General features: G+C 38.2%; 1 protein-coding gene across 1 annotated transcript in view; it reads left to right on the top strand.

The window, feature by feature from the left end:
• The window catches only part of EDIL3 (EGF like repeats and discoidin domains 3), a gene marked incomplete at both ends in the record, with an annotated part of 259,331 nt that overhangs the window by 221,096 nt on the left and 11,161 nt on the right, over nt 1-27,074 (top strand). The window lies entirely within an intron of this gene.

Genomic DNA, 27,074 nt, shown 5'->3' with positions numbered 1-27,074 from the left:
ATACAGGAGGTGCTCCAATCCCCTGATCATCCTTGTGGCCCTCCTCTGGACTTGTTCCAACAGTTCCATGTCCTTTTTATGTTGAGGACACCAGAACTGCACACAATACGCCAAGTGAGGTCTCATGAGAGCAGAGTAGAGGGGCAGGATCACCTCCTTCGACCTGCTGGTCACACTCCTTTTGATGCAGCCCAGGATACGGTTGGCTTTCTGGGCTGCGAGCACACACTGAAGTCAGGTCATGTTCATTTTCTCATCGACCAGCACCCCCAAGTCCTTCTCTACAGGGCTGCTCTGAATCTCTTCTCTGCCCAACCTGTAGCTGTGCTTGAGATTGCTCCAACCCAGGGGTAGGACCTTGCACTTGGCATGGTTAAACTTCCTAAGGTTGGCATCAGCCCACCTCACAAGTGTGAGGTCCCTCTGGATGGCATTCCTTCCCTCCAGCCTATCAACCCAACCGCAGAGCTTGGTGTCATCGGCAAACTTGCTGAGGGTGCATCAATCCCACTGTCCATGTCACCAACAAAGATGTTGAACAAGACCAATCCCAACACCAATCCCTGAGGAATACCACTCGCTACTGGTCTCCAGCCGGACATTGAGCCATTGACCACAACTCTTTGCGTGCGGCCATCCAGCCAGTTCTTTCTCCACCGAGTGGTCCACCCATCAAATTGATGTCTCTCCAAATTAGAGACAAGGATGTCATGTGGGACAGTGTCGAACACTTTGCAGAAGTCCAGGCAGATGATGTCAACTGCTCTACCCCTGTCCATCAGTTCCGTAGCCCCGTCATAGAAGGCCACCAAAGTGATCAGGCAGGATTTCCCCTTAGTGAAGCCATGCTGGCTTTCACCAAGCTCCTTGCTGTTTCTCGTGTGCCTTAGCATGTCTTCCAGGAGAATCTGCTCCAAGATTTTGCCAGGCACAGAGGTGAGACTGACTGGTCTCTAATCCCCCGGGTCATCCATTTTCCCCTTCTTGAAAATGGGAGTTATATTTTCATATTTTGTTCCCTACATAAATTGGACAGAAACAGATTGGTTCCCGGCTTGGCAAATGCTGAACAGAGAAATGGTTGTGTGTTTTTTTGCTAAGTAGATAATGAAATTGAGACACACACACAAAGAAGTGGTCATGTCAGAGGAACCTCAAATTAATCTAAATTAGAAGGCAACACACTACCTTGCAGCCGAGGGGGAAGCATGCTTAACCAGGCTGGCACTTACGTAGGAATAAGCAGAAAAATTTAACGGTATTATCTCAGCATGTTAAAGCATCACATAAAGTAAACAGTGACATTTCTCTTGCTGTTTCTGAATCTTAGCCTATTCATGGTTCCGGCATGTATTTTTCCCTAATAACATCCTATTCTGCTGGTCTCAGCAGAACACAGTTTTAGTTTTTGATTTCCATGTTAACTCATGTGTCTAGGTAGCAATGTATTGTGCAAGACCATCTTTCCAATCTTCTTAATTGCATTCATCATGCTTTATCCTCAAGTAACGCAAGAACAGTTTCCCTTTCATAAACATGACATAAGAGAAAAAGCGTAGCAGAGAAACTGAGAGAGGAGAGGGGAGGAGAGGAGAGGAGAGGAGAGGAGAGGAGAGGAGAGGAGAGGAGAGGAGAGGAGAGGAGAGGAGAGGAGAGGAGAGGAGAGGAGAGGAGAGGAGAGGAGAGGAGAGGAGAGGAGAGGAGAAGGGAAGAGAAAAGAGAAGAGAAGAGAAGAGAAGAGAAGAGAAGAGAAGAGAAGAGAAGAGAAGAGAAGAGAAAGAGAAAGAGAAGAGAAGAGAAGAGAAGAGAAGAGAAGAGAAGAGAAGAGAAGAGAAGAGAAGAGAAGAGAAGAGAAGAGAAGAAAAAAGAAACTCTAAAAGAGAAATCACAGTAGAAAAGAAAGAATACTGCAACTCAAAAACAATAATGGTGCCCACTAACAGAGCAAGAGATGATGACTAGCAAAGGACCACAATGTTGTATTTTTGACCCTCTGAAAAGTCAGGCTTCAAGTGGAATAATAACATTCTGAGGAAAAAAATGGAGCAATTGGAAATAAATGTTGTCATGTTGAGCAACATATAGCTCCATGCTTTAGAGAAGTCTGTCATCTATTATGGAAACTCACTTGGAAGGTGGAAATTGTGCCTGAGCAATTTATATTGCAGTCCTCTCCCATTGCATGAGCCTTTCCACTTCGTTTTGACTGAAATAAGAACCGAATTGTGGGAATTAGATTTTATTTCTTGCATTAAAAAATATAAGAATTTAAACTTTAATGCACAAAAAATAAATGAAAACATTAAAATTAATTATTCAAATATAATCTGTTCCTCAGTTTTACAGATAACCGTAAATCTCATTTTAGCATTGCACTTCAGCCATTTAGGCAACGTGGTCTTTAAAACTGGAATGGAGACTCTATGAGGAGCTTTCTAGATAATTTGATTATCTGTCATTTTGCATTGTATCATTATTTCACAGATTAAAGGGAAATTCATGAAGAGAAACTCAGTACTGTGATTTAAAATATAGATCTCTTCACTGAACTTCACTTATTTTAATTATCACATAGCAGGGATAAAAACAAGGGCAGGCAGTTCTGTTATTTTGTTATGTTATGGTTTAACCCACCAACTTTAGGACCAGATTGCTGTAAAAGCTAATTGGAAGGATTTTTAAAGCTCAGGGACTGCCATTGACTAACCTCTTACAGTAACATTATTTTATATTATTTTTTCACAGAAAGTTTAATATCCAAGGTAAACAGTGTCTACTTGAAGCAGAAGTAAAAAAAAGCCAGCTAGTGTATCTTCAGATATGAGTGGCACCATGCTGATCTTCTCTTATTGATGTAAATGTAAGAAGTGATGCTGTGATGGTTCAAAAATAAGTATCAGAAGTCTGATCCAGATTGGAGTAAAGTCAGTGTAGATGCTCATATGTATTTCTAAATGTTTTTGCCACAGTACATAGGATAATGACTGGGAGTAATCAGTGTTGTGCACTGCAATCCTACCCATACAACCCTACCTTAAATTGCTCCTTTTCAGTGCAGTAGTCATTGTCCATACCATCCTGTAAATGATTCCTAGCTCCGTTGCCTCAAGTATTTGACAGACATTTCCCAATTCAGTCTTGGGTTGTAATTTATTTATTTTTTACTTTAAGCAAAGTTCTCTGTATGTAATACAACAAAAATAGTCAGAGAATAGTAAGGCTAAAGCAGGTTGGGAGTGCAATGTGCAATGTTTTTCACACTGTAAGAATTAAGTGGGGTCATTAGGATTAGCAGGTGGCAGGGTTATACAAATAAAAGGAAACATACCCACATTAAGAGCTAACATTGAGCTCACTATAGTAATGGTAGTTTGTACCACTAACCACCTATAAACTCTATGAACTAAGGATTTAGGAATTTCGTGCTTTCTGTACCCCTTTTTCTTCTCTGTACTGCCCTTAAGTGGATGATAAGATACTATCTGTTGTGCCTGGATAACAGAAGTATGCGTGACAAGAAATAGAGAACGTCAACAGCAAGAGACAGGTTTTAGGAGACACTAGTTTCACACAGTGCGTGATAGTCCAGAGAAACTCTTGACAAATGATTTTGTGGCTGTGTGACATTGATTTGATTTCAAGGGGAGACTGGACATGAGTTCATCCAGTTTTTACTGGAAGAAATAAATGGAAAAAGCCTGAGGCTAAAGAAATTCCCATTTCTGAAAATTAATGGAGACTGCAGATGTATTAGACCAACATATGTGTATATATTTTTCCTTTTGTATCTACTTTTGTATGCCAGATGCAGAGCCCTTGGTTTGCACCAGTGCAACGTGTTCTCTCCTGTCAGTTTTCCACAGAGACATTTACCACAAGTGAAGGTACCACAGTCAAGAAAAGTGAACAAGAAGGCTGATACAGTGTAATTTTATATTTATTTACTTATTTATATTTCTCCCCCAATTTCCATGTAATTCTATTGTTAGGAGAACTTCTTTCAAAAATTCTTGTTTCATTTAGCTGGAAGTGAATGCTCAGTGCTTCAGATCAAACATGGGGGCACATATTTCTGTAGTCTGGCAATCAAAATAGTTTTCTCCACTGAGGTGGCATTATCTGATTGACAAGGAATAATGTCAAAATGCTAATATATGGATGCTACTCTAATTTTATAGACCTTGAAGATTTATTTCTGCCAAATCATATCCTGCAGTTGCTACTCCAGTTTACAATAGGACTTTTCCTGTTTTATAATCCTGTAAAAAGATAATTTCAGCATAATTTCTTACTGTGCACAGGTGTTAATCTGTTTTTTTCCTAAATCTGTTTAGCCAAATCTAAGCAATTCACTGGCACTCCATCTCTCTAGTCTCTCTTAAAGAGAGATGTTTGTCTGGGAGATTCAGATGAATGGCACTCTGGAGAAGGCTCTTCCCTCCATTAACTCTCCATTCACTCTGTTAAGTTAATATAGCTAGCTTTGGTTAGGAGCCTACCTTTCACCAAAACAAAAATTAGTTAGTCAATATTAAGTCTACCCCAACTTGTCAATCAGTATTTTTACTTGAAATCATTTTAATATAATTATGCAACTGATTGTATTTCAACATTATGAGGGTAATAACCTGAAATATATTCCTACACAGTGATATCAATGCTAAAAATGGTATTGTGCCAGCATGCTATCCCCTGAAATTAACACGATGTTTCAAGTTAGTCCTCAGGAAAGGGAGAAAATCTTGGGTGTAGCAATCGGGGCAATTTGGTTGTGTGGACAGGTTTAAGCAGCTCTGCTGGTTTCATCTATATCACCAAATTGAAAAGGTCCCTCAGACACCATCAGGTGGACAAGGAGGACTGCATTTGAAAAGGGTGATAAGTACCTCATGTCTGCTAACAAGCTTCCTTATATCTTACAAATCCTCTATGTGTGTGTCTTCCTTTTGGAATTGTATTTCCAATTGTATAGCTGAAACACCTTCACCACAGAATTACTTACCTACATAAGCAGTTAAGAAAGTAGCAGGAGAAGAACACATTTTACGTTATTATTAGCAGTATTTCTAAACTCTTTAATTACCAGTATGTGTGATAGTGTCCAGTAATCTTCACAGTACTGTTTCTGTTATTAAGTAAAACTGCACAGAGGAGTTTACACTTCATAAAGGAATAAAAAAGTGATTCTCTAAAGTGACAAAAAGTGGTTTTCCACAAAAAAATTTTGAAGTGTTGCTGGTGGTCAGTGAAATTCTAAAGGTACTGACAGTAGCACTGATTTTTATAAATTACAGTATTTTTCTGCCTGCTTAAATAAATGATTGGAGAGTAGGCAAGATGCTGATAGCAGGCTACATGCAAAAAAGCTTAATTTACTGCAACATTCACACTTGCTTGTGGCACACTGATAAGTGATCAAGGCTAAGAACATAATTTGCTATGCCATAGAATCCTAGAATCCTAGAATGGTTTGAGGGAAAAAAATAGTGATGTAAAATTGATTACTCAAGACAGCATAACTTTGTTAGTATCAAACCCATCATTAAATGCACCTGCTTTAATAATACTTGTAAAATGTCATGTCAGAACACACTATACAAATAGCATCTAGCAATGACTGAGCTTTCTTACGTTTTATGTTTCAGTATACGTGCTCACAGATCCCACCAGAAACAACCTCCAGGTGCTCTCCAGCGTATTTTAAGCAGCTCTGATTTTCTGAGAGCACCTGAATCTGAAGAGTCTACTGGCTGGAAATACAGATTCATGCAGAATGACCTGGGGAGGTGCTTTGCAGACAGAAGTCTTTTCCTCATTCTGCTCACAACCCCTGTGCAAGAAAAGTACTTGTCTCTTTCTCTGGCTGGAGAATTGAGTTAACAGGGTCTGAATTTCCATTCAGAAGCTCCAAGTGACTGTGGCTGCTGCTGGGTTCCTCTGAGAATTAGGAACATGTTGAAAGACCTGATGAGCTGTTCTTTATTAGCTGCATCACAAGGGGTCGAGTGGTAGCTGTTGTTTCTGCAAAGTACATCTAAAGCCTTACATGATGTTCAGATTCGTTGATCTGATGCATCACGTTAGTTTGGATGAGACAATGTAGTCATGCTCTGATCACACTGCCAGAATGAAAATTAAATCAGAATTACCCACCACAGGGTGGGAAAAACGTTGTCACTTATGGTGTCTCTATTTCTTCTCAAATTCATGCAGAGATTTCACTCAATAGCTGTAATCTACCCCTTTGCACTTCTCTTTACCATGCCAAAATCGTGGGATTTAGCAGGTGGATAAGGGTGTCCTGAGGTGCATATTGATTACATAATGTAAGTATGTCTCTTCCAAGACCAAAAAGGGCAGAATCTTTTAAACCTTTCACCAATGAAATTAACACAGCTGCCAGATTCGTGTTAGAAGTTGTCAGCCGTATTACAGAAAAATCCGACAAAGCCTACCTGCCTTGAAAAAGAATTCATGTTAAGATAACCAGGCTGCTTTGAAACAGCAGCAGCCTGAGCCATGTTGCCAGCATCCTACTGTAATTTTCTTGTGGATGCTTCATCCTTTTAAATTAAACAAAGTTTTGCATTTACATGTCTTTACCACTTGTCCTCCTGCCTCCTGTTCTGTTGCCTCCTGTCCTCTCATCCATCTCAGTCACACTGACATTTAAGTGAAGGCTCTTAACTGTGTTTGTGAAAGCCTGCGTGAGTGGCAGTAGTGTTGGCTATCTACATTCTCCTCTCGCTATGCCTCTGCATGTGGATGGCAACCCCATGCAGAGGCCACCACCTTGCTGCTGGGCATCTCTTTTCCAGATAGGTATCTGATGTTCTGTGACATCAATGTTCTTCTACCACAGCAGTTCCAAGTCCTTCCACTCCTTCCATGATGAATCGTGAAGATCACGGATGCCTACTGATTGAAAACAGGGGGCAGATATTTCATTTTAATAATAAGAGCTGCTGTATTGTTTTGGGCAGGTGTGATGCAGGCAGTTTGAAAGCAGTATCCAAGCCACCAATGGCAGCAGAGTCATTTATTGCTAATTGGTATTTATCACTTCAGCTAGCCAAACAGTCTGCAAAGGTTTGGCTCTTTTTTGCATTTATACAGGCATAAAGCAGCCAGATGCCAAGATTTCAAACCATCCATGCTGCATACACTATAAATATTCGACATTGAGATGCATCTAATGCTTATATATGTCAAAAGAGAAGCAAAACTATGAAACTAGAGAAGTCTGAGCATTCAATACCTCAAAACAGATAACTTTGGGAAAAAGATTTGACTCTGAGACAATCCGTTTGATATCAGGGAAACCAATTACAGTTACATCATAGCTGATTTTTACTGCATCTAAGTTTATTACCTTAATATTATATGCATATATGTATTTAATCTACATTTATATTAACATATTTCTAATCTGTACTAAAGTGCAAGTGGATGCTGTAATCAGATCTCTGCAGGACAGTTTATGGTGGTGAACATGTTACAAGTAACACATTTTAAGCATTAAGCCAAAAATAGCAAATACCACTTTTTAAATACTTTTCTTTAAGAAGTATACTGCTTGTTTTACTCATCAGTAGGGAAAAAAATAGTTTAATTTTTTTATATAATTAAGCATATTGCAGTATGCACAAAGACAAGTAGGTTTTTACATTGCTACCTTCATTGGTAAAACTATTTTGGAAATGAATCATGAAGCAGATAGTCTGAGGAGAATACTCCTAGTTGAGCGGCTGTGGGAGCTAAACCTTTATTTTGTGCCTGTCATTGGTGCTAGAGCTGCTACAACAGCTCCCAGCTTTCTGTCAGACTGCAGCAGTGGAACAGGAGACACACAAGCCTAATCTGTGTGCTTTTGAGAACTGAGAGTACGGCAAAATGTATTCCCTTTGGAGCCCATGAAAACTACAGTAATTTAAGATAACGCCTGCAAAAGGCAGAAGAAGGTTCGTGTTTCTTGCATGAGCTTGCAAATAAAACAAACTTGAGCATAATTTATATACATACAGTTTTGAAATGCTGGTATTTTTAGTTTCCAATAAAAGAAAGGATGAGTTCTTAGGATGGTCTGGCAACACATCAGCTATAGTTGGACTGTGTACATAGCTGTAAATCTTGTTTGCATGCATGCAGAGACACCCTCAGAACAATTGGGGCATAATTTGGTAGAGATAAACTTACCAACTTTTAGGGAGAGAAAAATGTTTGTCATATCCCTACATACTAATTCGGTATTTTATTTATAAAAGGCTTAGCTCTTCCAGGAATTTCTGCAGATAAAAATACGTATTATAGAGCCTTGCGTTAGGTTGTACATAAAAATTCTGGGAAGTTCCGTCTCATTTATTTTAGTTCAGCGCTTTCTTCTCAAAAAGGCTAGTTCCATATTTCTCCATGATTCTTACATTTCATCTCTTTTGCAGAAATAAGCCTAACTTCTCTGGTATGCAGCCCGATAAAGTATGAACAGTATAGAGTCACAGAATTGTTTAGATTGGAAAAGACCTTTAACATCATCGGGTCCAACCACGAACAAATGAAATACAGAGTTTGAGGTGCAGTTACACTTCTTACTGTCATAGTGGTAAATTTAAGACACACATGATATGAATTATGTGTAAAAATGCACTTGTCAACAAGTGAATTGCATTTTCAATGCCCAGTAAAATTTTATTAAGACTTTTGTCTTATTTTGACCTAAATAATTTTTGTTGATTTTCAGAGAAGTCAAAGTGCATGTAAACTGGTGCAGAAGGCAGTGATAAATGAAGGATATATCCACACTATTCCAAAAAATATTTGAATCAGCACAGATGTGTATACTAAATAATATTATTTGCATGCGCCAGTGAGAATGTAGCTGAGACAACATTTGCAGAGAAAATAAATGTTCCTTATGTGGCCAAATGATATATTTCCTATCATTAACAGGAGTATCACATTCTTAATTTTGTCAGTACACCTTACTTCCAGAGAACACTGAAGCATTCTTGGTTGTAGCTCATGGGCCAGCACAGCACTAAGTGTATCCTGTAGCTCTTAGATTTGCTCTAAAGGACTTCCACAAGCCAAAAATGAAAATAATCGAGAAAACAGGAAAATGGAGCTGCACTTACAGGTGATTGTTGGTTTCTAATAATGTTGAACCGAAATCTAGTAGAACAGTTTGAACTGTCAAGTGCTGTTACCGTGGGTCCTCAGGGGTAGCTGTCATGAATGTTCTCCAAAAGGTGCTTTCCACATTGAAGTTATAAGGCTCAGTTGTTTATCCCAGCGTTGGCAAATACTGGCACATGAGAAAGGCTTGTGCCTGTCCAAAGTATTCCTGTGTGATTTCGTGTTTTGTTTAGACCAAGCACCAGCAGCTATTTATACCCTCTAAATGCAACTGCATTGTTTTCTGATAGTGTATGGCTGTGGCATCCAGAGCCTATGGAATGAAACATTAAACGTAGACTAAATAAAAATAATGTAAATATGTGATTTTAATATTGCACATGGCTTTGGTGAAAGATATTGTGGACTTAATGTCATCCAATATCCATGTCACTAACACGATCATGAAAATGAAATTTCCTCAAGCTATGGGTGTGAGCTTTAAGCCTCAACTGCCCCATATGCAACAGCCACAGAATCCCCGAATTTTATTCCTATTTTTTCATTAGATCACCCACATTATATCTCCCAGGTTTTGACTTCAAGAAATTAACTTTCTCTACATGCTTTCAGCAATGTTTTTATTTTTAAATGTGCTGCTTCTTCCACATTACACCTGATCACAGGTGAATTTATCATAAATAAATTTATATATCTGTATACATACAGGTAGATATAAAAGTCCTTATATCAGCCTCAATGGCACAGGGACACACAGTGCTATGGTAAGGGTTAGTCTCAGCAGAAAAATAATTCCTGATTTTGATGGAAAACTGAATTAAGGAGTATATCTGGGTGTATGCTCCTGTAAACTGAATAGCAGCTTCACAGATAGAAAATGTGAAAAACGTTAAGCAAAAATGCAGTATATTTTTAATGTATATAGAAGTGTATGTAGGAATATATGTGAGTTTGTATATGTAAATATATATATATATATATAAAAAAATACTTCTATGAAGGAAGAATATATTGTGGCTACAAAGGACTTTCAGCATACAAAAAGAGAACTTGCCAAATGCATTCAACCAATCTTGTTAAAGAATTGCCATAATTTCCAAACATTGTGCAAGAATTTCTTCCAGAGTTTTCAGTTGGGCCTGCATGAGTCATTTGTGTGACATCAGGAATGAATCACGTCATTTGCTACCACACGTCTGTGATGTTTTGCCATGCTCTGCTGAGCCCCCACCAGCAACACAGTCTCTACAGGGTGCTTCTCCCACCTACTGTCCAGAGTTGGCTCCATCTTACAACATTTCAAATCAAAGCTCTTTCAAAATCCTGCTGGTGTAACAACTCTGGCTTCCAAGCAGTCAAAATACAGCCAGGCTTCTGCTTGCAGATAATTTCGCTACCGTCTCTGTGAATGAGCCTTTCAGGAACTATGTGAAGTCCCAAGAAAATGGCAGAGGTCACATGACTTTTTTTGTTTGCTTTCTAAATGGCCATTGCCCATTTCAAACATACATTAGATTTGGACAAGCCAAATAAAGCTGCTTTTCTTTAAGGTTGTCTTTTACAGTTGAATGTGTAATCAAAAATAAAAGTAAAGAATGCAGAGAAGATAACTTTAAAAAGCTATGCTCTGCTCTGACTTAGCTTCTGACCTTTATGCTCTTGTGCACCAGCATAATTGCAGACATATATATCAAGTATCTCTATCAAACCAAAGTTCAAAATGTGCTGTCATAATAGGATCATCATCTCAACCTCAGAAATACATATCTGAATATAGCAGATACAATCAGGGTTCATGCAACCTGATTGCATTTGTAATTCTGGAAATAAAATAATATATTGCCATTTTGTTGTTATTTTAGGAATAATTTGCTTCACCCACAATGCTACAAACAAAATGAACAAACTACCCACTCTATATTAAGAAAAAACATAGTTTTTATAGTAGATACTTTACCTTTTCTGTTTTTTTCCAGTCTTCCTTCTCTCTCTTATTCAGAATAGAGTATGGACCATTTACCATGGAGAGTCACAAAGTACTTTTAAGTCCAGGTAGCCCCTAAGTGTCTATAGAATCATTTAGTTGGAAAAGACCTTTAAGATTATGGAGCCCACCACTAAACCATGTCACTGAGGGCTTCATCTACACAGTGTGTGAACACTTCCAGGGACGGTGATTCCACCACTGCCCTGGGCAGTCTGTTACAATGCCTTTCAGGGAAGAAATTGTTCCTAATATCCAGTCCAAACCTCCCGCGGCATAGCTTGAGTCTGTTTCCTCTTGTCCTGTCATTTGTTCCTGGGAGAAGATGTCAACACCCATCCCTTGGCTCCATCCTCTCAGGGAGTTGTAGAAAGTGATAAGATCCCCTCTGAGCCTTCTCTTCTCTGGACTAAACCCTCCCAGTTCCCTCGGCCATTCCTCATCAGACTTGCACTCCAGGACCTTCGCCAGCTCCATTGCCTGTTTCTGGACCTACTCCAGAACCTCAGTGTCTCTCTTGTAGTGAGGGGCCCAGACTAAACACAGTATCTGGGGTACGGTCTCACCAGAGAACCCCTTTTCCTTCTTTTTGACAAGGTCCTTCTAAATTCAAAAGTATGTATAGGAAAGTATGTATATACAAGGTCTTACACCTGGGTCGGAACAATCCCAGGTTCAGCTACAGATTGGGCAGAAAAGAGATTCAGAGCAGCCCTGTAGAGAAGGACTTGGGGGTGTTGGTCCATGAGAAAATGAACATGAGCCAGCTTCAGTGTGCGCTCGCAGCCCAGAAAGCCAACCGTATCCTGGGCTGCATCAAGAGGAGTGTGACCAGCAGGTCAAAGGAGGTGATCCTGCCCCTCTACTCTGCTCTCGTGAGACCTCACTTGGAGTATTGTGTGCAGTTCTGGTGTCCTCAACATAAAAAGGACATGGAACTGTTGGAACAAGTCCAGAGGAGGGCCACAAGCATGATCAGGGGACTGGAGCATCTCCCGTATGAAGACAGACTGAGAAAGTTGGGGCTGTTCAGCCTGGAGAAGAGAAGGCTGTGTGGAGATCTCATAGCAGCCTTCCAGTATCTGAAGGGGGCCTACAAGGATGCTGGGGATACCCTCTTCATTAGGGACTGTAGTGATAGGACAAGGGGTAATGGGTTCAAACTTAAGCAGGGGAAGTTTAGATTGGATATAAGGAAGAAATTCTTTACTGTGAGAGTGATGAGGCACTGGAATGGGTTGCCCAAGGTAGTTGTGAATGCTCCATCCTTGGCGGTGTTCAAGGCCAGGTTGGATGAGGCCTTGGGTGTCATGGATTAGCGTGAGGTGTCCCTGCCCATGGCAGGGGGGTTGGAACTAGATGATCTTAAGGTCCTTTCCAACCCTAACTATTCTATGATTCTACGATTCTGTGAAAAGCATCATTTTCCTCATGTGTGGCTTTTCAGTTTAAAGGGACTGAAATGTCTAACTTCAATAGTCTTGGGGATGAGCTGCAGTTCTGGGATGAGACTTCTTCTCTGTGCTATGAGAAGGTCAAGTTCCCTGTGCTAGTAATATCTTGTGAACTTTGGATCTGTAACGACCTGTATACAGTGCCTATAGCCAAGGTTTTCATTGAAGTTTATGGAGATAAGTGCATTAGCTACACATGATGGATGTTAATCAGGCCCTTTTTTGTGTGTTTTTGGGACTAACACAAAGACTACTGTTTAATCCCAACTGAAATGTAGTGCGGTGCTTGCTCTGAGCAGAATATTCTCACCCAGTTCCACAAAGCCTTTAAATCTGGTTGGTTTAGCATGGCATTTGGAAAAAATGTAATAGTTATATCCGCTGTGGGTATAACCTTAGAAGTGTCTTTTTAACCAGCTTGGCAAAATATTCTGCAGAGACTTGCTGGGAATCAGCAGTGAGGAAAAATACTTAAGATGCAATTGCTCTAAAAATTACAAACTTTCTATTAATGCCTATATTTTTTAAAATACAGTTTTCTGTGAGAAAAATTAATATTTTCACTATTGGTTACCATAGCAAATTTGAAAATCATATTCTTTCACTGAGTCATCTGATACAAGCACAATAATCTGTTGCTCTGTTGCAAGTCAGTACACAAATTACTGCTGATTTGCATTATCATAATAGAGGTATATATTCTGCTGCCTACGGAGCAAATTGTTAGAGAATAGTTTGCTCTATGGAACTGCAATGCATGAGAAACATCTACTTAGAGTGAGTGGAGAAAATCTGTAAACTACATAACAGTAATTTTTCACTTGAATTCTTGATAGAAAGCTACTTAGCAGACAGTCTGCTGCAGCAATAATCCAAAGATCTTTTGTTTCTGCCTGCCAGGCAGTGTAATGCTTTGCTTTCTAGTAGAAGTTAATTTGCATAAGGATGTATTTTTCTAGACTTTTTTGTGGTAGATGCCATCGGTAGATTTTCAAGTTTATTTTTCTGATTTATACACTTAAAAATAATTTTTGACCAACGAAGTATGAAAGTGGATGTGTCACATGTCTGAAGTTGACTGAAAAATTCCAGTTTTGCCAGGCCTTCCACAAAGGTGCAGATTCTTTGACAGTGAACACTGTATTTTAATAAATTAGTCTTATACCCACCTGACAGAGTAAGGGCTGCAGAAACCATTTAAAAGATTAATCTTTGAGAAAAGAATATTGGGAACACAAGGGAAAAAAAAAAAGAGAAACAAGAAGCGTCTGTTGGACCTACAAGGAAAGCACATTCCCCCAAGCTGAAAATGCGTTCTTTTCAGATTTCTTAATGTTATGATTTTACAGACTTCTCTGTTGGTGCTTAAAACTTTTAAGTTAGAGTTTTGACTTCGTTGATAATTTATCATCTCCTATCTTGCTGCTGTTTTATGACAGACCAGACTTCACCTCTGTGGTATGTGTACAGCTCTTTGTAGCTGTAACAGATGTTGGTATGGGTTGTATGGGTATGTGCTAATGTAGAATTTGCAAATATTCTAATTCAGATATTACTTTCTTTGGGATCCAGCCTTGTTTATTGTAGAAAATAGGTATGGTTTTGAGAGGACTGTGTTAGCTTTTCCAGCCATAGCTATACATTTCTCTTTTACTGTCTCTGGTTCAAAAAAGAGTTGTTTTCTACTTTTTCAGAAATGTTAGTTGCAGTTAGTTATAGCCAGGGAAAGTCTACGGAATGTTGGAACTCTTCATATATTGAAAAATAACTCAAATGTTTTTACTCACCTACTCAGTGTGACCATGACAGTTGTTGTCATCTAACTCTTTAATGTGTTCAGCATAGAAAGCAACAATCATCAAATCACAGTCTGGTTTGGTTTGGAAGGGACCTTAAAGCTCATCCAGTTCCCTCTGCCTTGAACACTGCCAGGGATGGAGCAGCCAAAGCTTCTTTGGACAACCTGTGCCAAGGCCTCACCACCCTCACAGGGAAGAACTTCTTCCTAATGTCTCATTTCAATCTCCCCTCTTTAAGCTTGAAGACATTCCATCTTGTCTTGTCCCTACATGCCCTTGTTAAAAGTCCCTCTCTAGATTTCTTGTCAGAGACCTTTAGGTGTTGGAATGCTACTGTTCCAAGCATCATGTTTGGAACATATGTATAGTTATTTATACTGGAAATTACAGTAATGTCATTTAATACTTTTAATGTATCACAGTATCACAGTATCACAGTATGTTAGAGATTGGAAGGGACCTCAAAAGATCATCTAGTCCAATCCCCCTGCCAGAGCAATGTGACTTTTGAGTGTCATCTCAAAGATACAGCCAATAACCATCATTGAGTTTGTTCTATTTCCAGAGGGCTTAAGAGACATTGTCTGTAAGAACCTACACTAAGTTGTGTTTAAGTTATAAAAATCATGCACACGTGATTTGTTTGTTGTTTTCTTCAGTGGAGGTACTGTAGAGCACAATGAAGAATCAGTTGGGAGTGAGTGAAAGAGAAGGCTGAAAAAGACCAAGCACACTCAGAAAAAATCTTCGTGCCCCCAGCCAGAAGGTCCAATTCATCCAGGCTGACCCTTGTATGGTGTAAGATTTTGTTACTGTCTGACCGTTGGTGGCCTCTGGGGATACCAAAAGAAGGCCTTTTTCTGCTGATCTCTTTCTATAACCCTGGAAGTGTTTGTCCAGTGTTCTTTGTGGGGAGCCATTAGTTTTGAAATTGTTTCCAGATTCAGTCAGCTAGATCCTAGCATTCTTAGCCTTATAAAAATGCTTTTTAGACCCTCTTGTAGTGTCACATTACAGATTGAGATGGATATATTTATGTGCCAATCTTCTGCATTATGTGCTTTTCATGTTCTCACATGGGTTAGGGTGCAAAGGAAAGAATGATTTAATTTTAAAAGTCCAAGGAAAAAAAATAAAATAGTAAAATAATTTATGGCTAATTTGAGTTGTAGGTGCCAGTCACATACTGTCAATCATTTTCCTAAGTAATGTGTGCTATTGACGCATAAGGACAGATACTTAATTCCAAAATAGATATAACTTCATCTACCAAGCTCCATATTCATGACCTCCTATCTCCTGTGTCATTTTATTTTCAAACAGAAAAGTATGTATAAGTGCAGGAAATATTTTGCCTGCATTAATTTACCTTGTTGCCTTGTTGCCTGTGCACCAAAGCTTTAATACTCCTTTGATTAATTATTTAACAGTACAAAGGATGGAATAGTTGCCAATATTTTAAAATTGAAAATATTTAACAATTGAGATGCTCTTTTCATTTTTATTAAAATATTTGGAAAACATTCTGAGTGAAAATGCAGCATTTCATTTTTTGCTATTAGATTAAATTTAAACCATTTTGGAGTTCCTATTTTTACTTTTATACCTGTTCTTATGCAAATGAAAAAACTGTATAGATAATTTTGAAAGTCTTCAAGAGAATTTCATACCTCTATTGAAATGGTCAAACTTTAAGTTTTATGAAAACTATTATTCACATCTCAGAGACAAATAAATTTTTTATCACTTTTGAATATGAAAGCTCTGGTTGCAGATCAGCTTTAGTTACTATTTAATTTAATATACTGCAGTTTGAATTAACTGCTACTGCATCTGTGAGTTTCAGTTTAAAATCTGGGTTTAAATTGTGTAGAAGTTCATTTAATCCCAGTTACTTGTTGAAAATTCCTATGATATTTCCCAGTCAATCAGACTTTGAGGGACTTTTATCATGAAAGCTCTAGGATGGAATATACTGTAAAAATGATAAAAGTAAGTCAATCATTACTTTTATCTGGAATGTGGAAGTCTGTTCTCATGAACCTTCTTTTCCTTACCCAGACCAGAAACTGAACCCAGGCAAGGCAGACCTAATGACCAAGATACTGATCAACTATTTCATGAGCATCCTTCATCTTCTATCTCTCAGGATTTTATTTTATTTATTTTATTTTATTTTATTTTATTTTTCATTTCTGGCAGTACAAAGTGAATTGCTTGTGTTTTTTAACTTTGGAGGAACAGGAAAATATTTTCCCATTTAAATCCAGGCTTGGTCAACAATTTTAGCAAAGTGTTAATCCCTTCAATCAGTCATGCCTTGTCCTTTCCTCGCACTCCGCAGTAGGTGCAGAGAGCCGATAAGCATTACAGGGTGTTTTGAAAGCCGAGAAAATAATGTCTGTGTCAGATCAAAGGCAGAACTGAGTCCCAGGGTTGGATGTGTCCTGCCAGTAGCCTAGTCTTATTTTGACCAGAGGTCTATTTATGAAGCTCTATAATAGGTGCTCCAGGGTGTCCTTTTGACTAATAACAGATAATCTATCTCATGTCCTGGAGGATGAAGATTAATAGACCTTTCAATTTTATTCAAGCCAGTACATTATGAGATTATTGCCTTCAAAGTGCCAAGCCATTTAGGCTAAAGGAAAAAGAAACCTGGTTTCATCTGTAAACCTGTAAAAATACTTCTCCAGCTAAAAAAGCCAAAGCCAATTCCTACACTGTAGTGCACCAATTTTCTATATTTCTGCTTATTATTAACAGTGTATCACTGGAAACAAAAGCCTGTCCTATAAAATAAAAACAAAAAACAAACAAACAAAGTTTTTTGTTTTTTTTTTTTTTTTTTCCAAAGTCTGATAGCACAGGCTTGACATTTTTAGTTTACTGCAGCGTAGCTGTATGAAATAAGTTATGCATAATAATCCTGGCTGACAGATGGGCAAAGTCGTTCTTAAAAAGAATGGCTGAAAGTTGCTGTCTTCATTGCATTTCGTGTGAAAATAAGAGTCATGCACTTAGAGCCTTTAAATACAAGGAGGAACTCTGAGCCTAAATTGCACTTATCTTCTTGGCAGATTTAACTTTGCTAACAGGCAGGTTCGGGTTAGCATTTTAATGAGTTCAGTAGACATATAAATTATTAGTTACTTCTCAGTGTGCATAAGTGTGCAAGATAAGTGTGCAAGATAAGTGTGCAAGCTAATCTTCAGTTTATTTGTTGATCTTGTTGATCTATAGCCAGATATATACTCAGATGTATACTCAAATTACTGGGACATTTTTATGTAATGAAGAAAATATTTGCAACTATATTAATCACTTGAGAAAAAACAACCAGGTAAATAATGAACTTGCATATTACCACCATTATTTTTCATTTTAAAAATAAAGTGAGCTGCTCATGCATAGGAGAGTTCATTTATGATCTCAACATTTTTACAAAGATACTTACCGGTCCTCCAATAAAAGGTGCCGCATCATCTTCCCTACTGAAAACCAAGCAGAAGTTGCTGTAATTCATTTGCAGAAAAGGCAGTGCATCACCAGCCCTTGATTTCAGCTTAAAACCTTAATGCAGGGAAAACCCAAGACAAATGAAACCTGAGATACCTAGAATTTCCTCACTTAAGTGCAAAAGCTGATGCTCCTTTGAAGTGCTGGTATAACATGTTAGATACCTCACTATTCACATTTCTGGTTATCAAGTGTCAGTCTGAAACTTACAGTTAAATATACCACATTTCCCTGCTTACATTCCAAGCTTTTTTCCTATCTCCATTTGCCAGTATTTTGCTGCTACCCACTCCAGCACCTGAGAGTCCCTGTAATGGTCTAAAAAAATACCCTAAACAATAGGTAGCAGGCCAGAGCCCACAGCACTCGCAAGCAGGAAATATTACTGATAAAATTGCTAAACAACTTGGGATATGTTTTAGTTAAATAAGAAGAAGCAACAGACTTCCTTTCTTGCTGTTCTTGCAATCTAAGGAGGGTGGAGCGTTCCCATCTAGCATCTCAGCATGATCTCTCCCTTAATCATATATTACAGGAAAAACAAGCAGAAATACAAATGATTGATAATTTTCTTTTCTTTTTCTTTTTTTTCTATTTTACTTTGGTAATTTTTCTTTCTGTGGTTTTTTTTTACCTTCAGTCATAGTCAAAAAAAAGCTTTTCTCAGATGATATCAGCTTCATTGTTGTTAGTGCAGCAATAACTAATTTAAATTATATATTCCAGAAATTACACTCCTGAAAGCTATTCCTTACTATCATCCAGTTTTATGCAAGTTTTATTTTTAAGACCATGTACCATTATGTAAAGAACTGAATGTAAATTATTTTTTTTTTCGATTTCTGTATCTATTCCTAGCCTTAACTAGGTGCTCGGATCAGCAGATTGTACTGCACAGTCACTGCTTGCAGTAGTTTTCTGCTGAAGACCTTGACAGAAAAGTAGCATAATATGTTGCCAGTGGGTTGTATAATGAACTATTCATGATCATATTATTTTTTCCTTTTTTTCCTTTTTTTTTTTTTTTTTTTTTTTTTATGGTGAAGTGTTATTTTGTCCTTGGCTTTCCGATGAGAACTCCAATTGGTGGATATGACAGGGAATTATATTATTAACTCTAAAAGTGTACTAATGCAGCTCAAAAGCTTCTTGTAACACCACCAAATGTCTAAGCCTGCTTAATCACTGGTAAATTAGTCTCTTAGCATCATCAAGGACTGATAAGCTTTGAATATACTATAGTGGATAGAGAGACTACTGCTGTTTTATTAATGATTTCTTGACTTTTGGTGACCAGTGCAATCAGCTACGTTATCTCTGAGAAAATCCCCTAATCACATTAATGGTAAGAACACTCATACACAGACATGAAATATTCAGTGTTAGGAGAAAAAGTCATAAATTTAATCATTACTGATGTTATCATTTTGAAATACTGAAGTTTCTTACATCAGACTATGCTCAGACCTGGACATACCAACTACTGCCATTTCCCATGTGGACTTGAATAGTCTGTGATAAGTTGTGGAAGTTAGCAGCACCCACAGATACCATTCCATTTTGCAGGATTAGTATGAAAACAGTATTATCTTGTTGTGTGCTGTAGGCAGGGTTTACTAGTGTGCTGATATAACCACAGAACATCAACTGCTTTGAGTTCCCATAGGAAATGGGTAGCAACTCCCTTTGGCACTTTTGAAAATCCAGGTCCTAAGGCTAAAACTTGCTTTTTCACTTTTTTTCCTTTTTCTCCATTTTAGGTTTGAGATATCAAAAAATAAGATTAGTCATAGTTTAGTAAAGCATGGTTGTAAAAAGTTTCTTTGGAAGAAACAGATAACTGCTCTTAAAATGGCTATGCAGTTGATCATATACATCTGGTTTATCTGAAATTTCTACTAAAATGCTGAAAAACGTTCTTTAGTCATTCAGGTGGTTTTTTTTCTACTTTCTCTGTAATATCTATATAATAGTGATTGCTGAGTACATAAACACATTACTAAAGGATTCACACAGCCTGGACTGTTTATGAAGTATCTACTATATAAGGAGTTGTTCATGGAAATCAAGTGACATGTCAGCTTGCCTGTGAGTTTCATTTCAAAGCTTTCAGAATAATGGCCTAAGATGTATTTTTGATGGTCTGTGGAGATTTCAAGTGACAGATCTTGCACCCTGGTTTCTCACTTTTAAATTGTACTAAGGACATGTTACAGTATATGGTGCACTTTCTAATTTGTTTCTTTCATGTGGTTTCTGCAGTCATAAAGTGGTTCAGAGGGAATGTGCTCTTTAAGAAGTAAATAAAATTAAATGAGAAAGTAAGAGTTGTATTCATCTTAGCATAGATGACTACAGACATTAAAAATACACACAAAATGCACACTGTTAAAATAATTGTTGAATCACAGAGTCATAGAATGGTTTGGGTTAGAGGAGACCTCATCCAGTTCCAACCATTGACACGGGCAGGGACACATCCCACTAGACCAGCTTGCTCCAAGCCCTGTCCAGCCTTGCCTTGAGCACTGCCAGGGATGGGGCAGCCGCAGCTTCTTTGGGCAATTTGTGCCAGCGCCTCACCACCTTCACAGAGAATTTCTTCCTAAGATTTCACCTAAGTCTCCCCTGTTTAAGTTGTAATCCGTTACCCCTTTTCCTATCACTACAGTCCCTGATGAAAAGTCCCTCTCTGGCATCCTTGTTGAAGGATGATAATGTTGAAGGTCGAAGCCAGACTTTTAAAGATTAAGAGAATGGCACTCCAATCTTATTTCACCTGAAAAAATCCATCTCTATCTGGGTTTTTGAGAAATTTCATTTTTAGCATATGTTAGTTAAACAGACCCAATTAAATGTAAGTACATTTTGTTACATTGCATTACGTTATCTTACGTTATGATACGTTTTGTTGGGTTTTATTATTTTATTTAGAAGTTATGGAAATCCTTTATAGTGGAATATTAAACAAAATGCTCCAACATGCTTCTTCTTATCAAATTATTATGGCTTCTTCTAGAGCATTTCCTTTTGTCTCATAACTGATTTTCTCACTGTAATTTTTTCAGGTTTTATTAAAAAGTATTTGCCCTAATCGTGTATATTTAAGTGACTATACTAAAATCAGTCTGCTATGTATGATGCTGCAGTGGTAGCTATATTTTTCTACCAAGAGTGTAATAGTTGCTTGGTTGGGTTTTTTTCCTCAAAGCTTTTAGGTGCAATTAGGCATGATAGACTATAATTTGGGTTGTTTGTTGGTTTGATTGGTTTTTTTAAATATGAGCCTTTTGAAAACATCCTGAAGTGCTAAGCTTCATAGTTCACAAACAAAAATGCTGCTGAAATGTTGTTAGAAACATCTACATGTTGCACATCTGTGGCAAGTGTGCTGTACCATCACTAATTCTCCTTCTATCTATATCCAGTGTTTGGCCATGGAGAAGTATGCAAAGCACCTACATCTCATGCAGTAAGATAAGGAGAGGTGCAATTCTGCCTTTATGCTGCAGACAGAGCAAACCTGACTCTCCTTTTCTTAGGCTTGGGTGCAGAGAGCAGCTGAGTGTGTCAGTTTAACCTGGGAAAATCAGGAGAGACATGAGATCTTAAGTGAAGAGTAAATAACCTGCTCAGGACAGCTTAAGTGCATTAGACTGTCTAATGGCATTCAGGTGCCCAACCATGAGTCTCTAACATTACCGTGAGTCTCTAACATTACCTTAAGTCTTTCACATTACCTTAAGCATCCCAAAATATATGAGATGTCCTTGCAAGACCAGCACATGTGACATGCAGATCTGCACCTTGGTGAAGTAGCAGATGGAGACCATGAAAACCTTCTTTTTTGATCTCTTAAGGGTAAGTGCTGCCCCCATCTTGGCAGTGCTTCCCTCTTACACTCATGTGTGGTGGATCCAGGTTTCTTTCTTTCGGTCCCTGGTGGTTTTAGCCCAAAGGAGTCTTTTTGCCAGATAGAGCAGGAATACCCAGAAATTCATCAGTGTCATCTGGCAACAAGTGATAAAAACCAGTCCACAAAAAGCACAAATTAAATAAAAGCCAATCTGGCAGAAAAATTAAATCTCTACAATTACAAGAAAAAATGGGCATAGGATTAGCTATAATCAAGCAGAAGCATAGTATTTGTATAAGGAAGGGACTAAAATACACATTTTAAGTAATTATTAAAAAGCATTACTGTACTAAACTTAACCCTTAGCACTCCTGAAGTCTTCCACCCCATCTCTCTGCTTTGTATCTTTGAAATGAAATCAAGATTGTATGTCCTGAAATGAAGAAGTGCACAACTGAAGGTTGAATGAGCCATCTTACAATTATCTTGTGAAATAGGATCTGGTGCTCCCTGGATTCTCAGGGTTCTTTTTTCTCCTTTAACTAAAACAGTGTAGTTATTTTTAGACTTCACTTTTCATGTTTTGGTATGGACATGAATGGAGTATCCTTACAGAGCATGAAATAAGATTCCTTTCAGATGAAATAAAGCCAAAAGACGTACTTGAAAAGTTTGTCCACACTAGCTGGAATTAAAGACCCTGCAGCACTCTCTGTGTAGAAATCCTGTTCTCCATATCAGCTGCTTTGCTTTACAGATCTGTGCCCATTGCATTGTGCTGCTTGTCAGTACAAACACACTCTACCACCTCTTATTGCCTTCTCAATCTCCAGTACTTTGGGCAGTGTGGCTGGGTTTTGCTATGTATCAGAGGATCACAGAATGGTTGAGGTTATAAAGGACCTCGGGGTGTCATCATCAAGCAAGGCCAGCCAAAGCTGGTTGCCTTGTATGAACATCCATATCCATCTCCTGTTCATGTTTGAGAGGCTGAAGAATTCTGCAATTTGTGCCTTCTGGAGGCTTGTCTTCTTGTAAGCCAGAGTCGCAATGTGTGTTTCTGTTCCAAGGGAGACTACTTGAGCTGTGTGGTCACTCAGCTTCCACATGTGATCCTATGAAAGGTACCCAATTCCTCTCCCAAGTCCTATCCACACGTGGCTTTTCATTCATGTACTATCCCAACTCTCTAATAGTCCCAGGAAATACTTGGAACTTAATTTGTTTCCACCAAATATGTAGAAAAGGGAAAAGGAGTGGGAAGGGGATATTCACAAAGTTATGGTTGATATTTCATGGCACATCTACTCCACTTTTACTGAGCTTTCTGATACAACAGTGTCCTGCTTTCAGCTGGTACAGTGCTGTGTTTTGGCTTTTGTCTGAGAACAATGCTGATAACACAGAGATGTTTTAGTTGTTGCTCAGTAATGCTTACCCTGATCAAGGGCTGGTCGGTCTCTCATGCTTTGCCGTTGAGGAGAGGCACAAGAAGCCAGGAGAGAGCAGAGATAAGACAGCTCATCGGAACTAACTAAAGGGGTATTCCACACCACGGCACATCATGCCCTGTATATAAAATGGGGGGAGCTACCCAGAAGGGACCAATAACTGCTGGGGGGCAGGCTGGGTATCGGTCAGTGGGTGATGAGCAATAGTATTGGGCATCACTTGTCTCCCTTGGGGTTTAACCATCTCTCTCTTTTTGTTATTTCCATTTTCATCTTCATTATTGTAGTTGTCATTGTTTTGTTGTTGTTGTTGTTGTTATTATATTTAATTTCAGTCAACTGTTCTCATCTCCAGCCATGGGTTTTACCTTTACCAGTTCTCCTCCCCATCTCACCAGATGTGGGGATATGTGAGTAAGCAGATGCGTAGTCCTTAGTTGCCGGCTGGAGTTAAATGATGACCAAGTCAGTAGGTTGTGGTAGGCAATGCATTGCCATGAGTCCAGAAGCACTATGGCTGTGCTGGCATTTGCACAGTGAATGCAAATGCAGTTGTACTGCTTGCAGATCCAAACTGGTTTATGGGCAGCTAACCCAAATGTCTAGAAGTGTCTCATGCCTAGGTTCCTGCTCCTGGGAGAAAAGAATGTTGCCAGATAGAAAGTCTCTGTACATGGCAGTTCTCAAGGAGTTCTGGTGGCTATATGAACAGTCATGGTGGCTGTATCTGCATAGTCAGATCTTGAGAGCTGAGGTTTATTAGCTCTGCGCTGTTCAGAGCAGGGACAGAGCATACATGTGACTTTTCTGCTGATCAGGAAGACCTACTCACTCCACATTTAACTGCACACTGACACATACATTCATGCTGCACATCCATGAAGTGGTTCATTAAAAATATTTCATACTCACGTGGGTTTATCCTTGTGCTTTTTCTTAAATTAATTCTCCTCCAAATCATACTGAATCATCTTTAACATCTGAAGCAAGGTGGGAAAAGGGAGTAGCTGTAGCCCGAGAGAGTTCTTTCAGACACAAGATGTTAAACTGCTTTTTGATCAGCTGCTTGTAGAAATATCCATTAAACTGTAAACCATGGTTCTTCTTGTAACCAGCTAGTGATCCTATCAGTTGCAGGCTAATTGCTTCTACCTTGTTTTAAATTCTGTTGCATTGAAAAAGCCAAAGTCACATTCTGATCCTGTTAATCACATTCAGCTTTGAAGAGTACATAGTGGTTGTGTGTTAATTCAACTTCTCTCCCTGGTAATTTGTTTGATTGGCTGTTACTTGCAGTCTGTATTAACTGAATAAATGTGTTCTGTGTTCTGATGGGAAGTTATGACTTTCTTTTCAGCTATTTTAATGCAGATACTTTGCCTAGAAATTGATGTAAATTCTTCTCACCTTTATGTTCTCAAGTACTTTCAGTAAGAAGAATGAAAAGCAAGGGCGTTAACCATTTGTTGAAGGTAATAAAACAACAGAGGGAAAGCTCTATATTGCTAGATTAAGCAGTTTTTATGGCCTGAAGGCTTCTCATCAGCTTATGAATAAAATAAGTAAACAAGATACTAAAGTATGAGAGGGAGACGCTGGTGCTGTACCCTTTTACTCTTTTTCTTCATGTCCAGCAACATATATTGTTTCTATTGTCAAGACCTAGAATAGAATCTGTCTACTCATTATTTATTTTTCCATCTTTTTTAATATAATGCACACAAACGCACACCCATATTCTACATAGTGCTATGTGAGTCTTTCAGAAAAAGACTGAACATATGCCAAATTACCTTTCAGCTTCCAGATCATTTTTCTGAACAAGAGTATAAGACCACTGGATATGTCCTATAAGCACAAAACAGGTGCTTATAGGATAAATATAAAATAAACATGTTACTAGGACATTTTTATTAACATTGGATCTATGTGATAATAAAGATTCATTGTGATTTTTACCTTTGAAATCCCCTGAATCTTAATGAGATTTTTATTCTCCCTGTTCTGAATTTCAATGAGAAATACTTTTGAGTGTCATGGCCATGTGAAATATTTGTGAAATCCTTTTAGATTACCTGCAACATCTTAAAAATAAACAACTGAATTTTGGAGGCATTTTTTCAAGTTAACAGGAGAGACATTGACTTTGAATATAAGAAGCGTTCTCTGCTAAAAAAAGAGGTTACCCTGTAAAATGCTAATGTCAAAATTATTTATAAAGAGAATCTGAAGTTGACTCTGAAATGTTTAGTTCAAATGCTGCCTGAAAGTGTGGACCAATTACTGACTCATTACCAGATCAGCCTTTTTGAAAAACAGACTATTCATTTAGACTCCAAAATGTTTGGAAGCAAAGTCTGGAGACCTGGTGTTTATTAATACATGAAAGAAAGACTTACAGTAATCAGCAGAGTTCATTTCCCAAAGGCCCACTTAGACTACGGAAGGAAGTCCCCTTGCACTCCTTACAGGAGAAAGAAGTCCCTTCAAGCAGTCTATGAGAGCATCCAAATCAGATCACTGTGCTGAGTAATCGCTGATTGAGTCCCACAGTCTCTCTGCATTGACCAAAACTGAAAACAAAAAGAGTTTTGCCTTCCAAGGATACTTCCCTCACACTCTGGGGTGCTCCTCCTAGCAACACTGCTGCTATCAGATGGCAATAAATCAGTTCATTATGGTAGAACCAATGACATCTTCCACTTACTGACACCGTGTCTCAGTATTAAAGCCTTATTGAAAAGTATTAAACCCTTTTCTTAAAGGGATTTGCTGCATATTATTTGCTACCTGTCTTCAAATGTTGGGGCAGGGCTCTCCATATTGCTTGTCTGATTGCACTAAGAATTCATTTTCCCTCTTCTTATAAATGTACGCTTACAATTTTCTGTTTTCTTTTTTATACAATCCAAACTGTAGTGTCTGTCTTTCTAAGGCACTGTCTTGGACTAGCTGACTTCTTATAGTTGCGTATTTTTCATTCTCTTCTTATGACTAACTTTTTATGCTTTGTATCACATCTGTTCTTCTGTCTTGACCCATATTTCAGTCAAAATCTAGTTTGCTCCGGGGGCCTCAGCTTCCCAGAATTGCAACACTGGATCTTCAGCATTTGATCAGCGAGAGATTCTTTATTTCTTCACCTTCTCTTTTTAATTTCTTGCAATAAAAACATCACTGATCTTCTCATGGAGTTCAGCACTCCCATCATTTTACTGTAATATTTTTACTATTAGTATCTCTTGTCTCATTTAACAGACAATATTAAAAACATCTACTGCTTCACAGCCATTTATTGTTTGAAATAAATCTACCTTTTTGTCTTCCTTTTTTTTTTTTTTTTTTCACTGGCTTGGCACATTGCTGGAGAGCACAGGAGCACAGAATGAAACCTCAATTTTACCTTCATATTTCAAGAAAATGTCAATTTTAATAGGGAATTCAACTCCTACGTTCTTCCTCTAAAAATACAATTTTAGGTCTATTTAATTCTATTATTGTATTCTGTTCCTTGATCATTTTAATCCAAGGCATCTGGCCCAAATCTTTTATATTCAGTGTCAGGTTCTGGTTCAAAAGAACTGATCGCAGATGCACTGACCCACATGAAAGCCACTTGAAAGCTCGGATTTGCTAGGCTTTAAGATTCCTGCCTTGCTTTTTTAAAAGTCTTGTGCTAAGATTACACAAATAAAAAAAAGAAAAGAAAATCAAGAAATGTAAAAGTTAGAGCTTTAGAGGTAGAAAAAGAAATAAAGGCTTGAGGAGAGAAGAAAAGTTCAGCAGGAAAAGAAGTATGATAGGAGATGTTTTGAATGACTTGTTAAAGCACAGGCTCTGTTATTGTAAAGGAAATGGAAAGGTGCTTGGGGAAGCAGC

The sequence above is a fragment of the Psittacula echo genome (assembly GCF_963264785.1).
Source record: "Psittacula echo genome assembly, chromosome: Z".
NCBI lineage: Eukaryota > Metazoa > Chordata > Aves > Psittaciformes > Psittacidae > Psittacula > Psittacula echo.
The sequence above is the reverse complement of the archived record's forward strand: the minus strand, read 5'-3'. Positions and strand labels throughout refer to the sequence as shown.